Source organism: Chaetura pelagica, unplaced genomic scaffold (genome assembly GCF_000747805.2).
Source record: "Chaetura pelagica isolate M959 unplaced genomic scaffold, ChaPel_1.0 scaffold356, whole genome shotgun sequence".
NCBI classification, from domain to species: Eukaryota; Metazoa; Chordata; class Aves; order Apodiformes; family Apodidae; genus Chaetura; species Chaetura pelagica.
The window spans coordinates 5,630,360-5,631,469 of NW_009953964.1; positions in this window are offsets into that span (position 1 = coordinate 5,630,360).

Consider the following 1,110-nt stretch of genomic DNA (forward strand, 5'->3'; position numbering starts at 1 on the left):
GGCAGCCCGGCTCAGGCAGGGAGCCCTGCGGTGGGATTGTGCCGGGAGTCTGCGGCACCCCTTACCCTATGCACTGCTCAGTGGTCTTTCTAAACCTCGTTGCTTCATTTTTATTACAAGCTAATCGAGATAGGTTAGATAAATACTCAAATAATGAAGTGATGCCGATCCCACCCTCCCAGACCCGCGCCCGCAGGTTCCCCTGCCTTGGTGTCATTCACTTCCCTCGGGACGGGAGAAACGGCGTCCAGCTCTCCCTTCCTCCATCCTGGGCCCAAAATCCCCTTCCCAGGTCAAGTCCGGAGGTCCCCTCTGCCCGGTGAACCCGGAGGGGAAAGCGGCTCCGACCGGGAGGGGGTCTGAGCCCGACTGGGCCCGGGCCCGGAGCGCATCCCCCGGCAGGAGAGATGCTGGGCGACCAGCGGCTCGGAATTGAGGACTGACGGGCTTTCTCCAGACCACGGCGGCTCCCGATCGATGTGGGCCCGGCTGCAGAGGGTGGAAGTGATTAATTGAACGATAAGCCGGAGCTATCATTTGGAATGTCATTAATGCGTCGGGGAGACATTCATTGGAGACAGACAGCGTTATCTCCGCTTTATCTTCAACAATGCATCACTTTTAATACTGCAGTTTAGAAACAAATGGGGGCTTTAGTCTTAGCCCTTCTCTTCGTGTTTATATTTTTGGAAGAATCAGAACTAGTGGGAGTCCCGGGCTCGGCCCCCTGATAAATGAACATTAGCACTTTTTAGAACTACTGTATCAACAAAAAGAGCTGCAGGGCCGCAATAATTGGTGAAAAAGCAAACACTCCGCAAAGAGAGGCCAGGTCTGCACTGTGTCCGGCTGATTGATGAATAAGTTTCTGACATACAGCAGCTCACGGACCTTCCGGGTCGGGGCTCAGCACCCATTCTTCCCGCAACCCACCCCCCCAGCCTCCGTAACCCCCCCTTGTTCCCTTCCCCGGTGCTCTCCAGCAGTTCGCTGAAGCCAGGCACCGTCTGCACACGCTGTCTCACCCGAAGAGAAAGGACAAAAGCGACCGGCTCCCCCAGCTCCGGACTTTGCCCTCAGGCGCTGCGGGCCCCCCCCGCCGGCACGGCC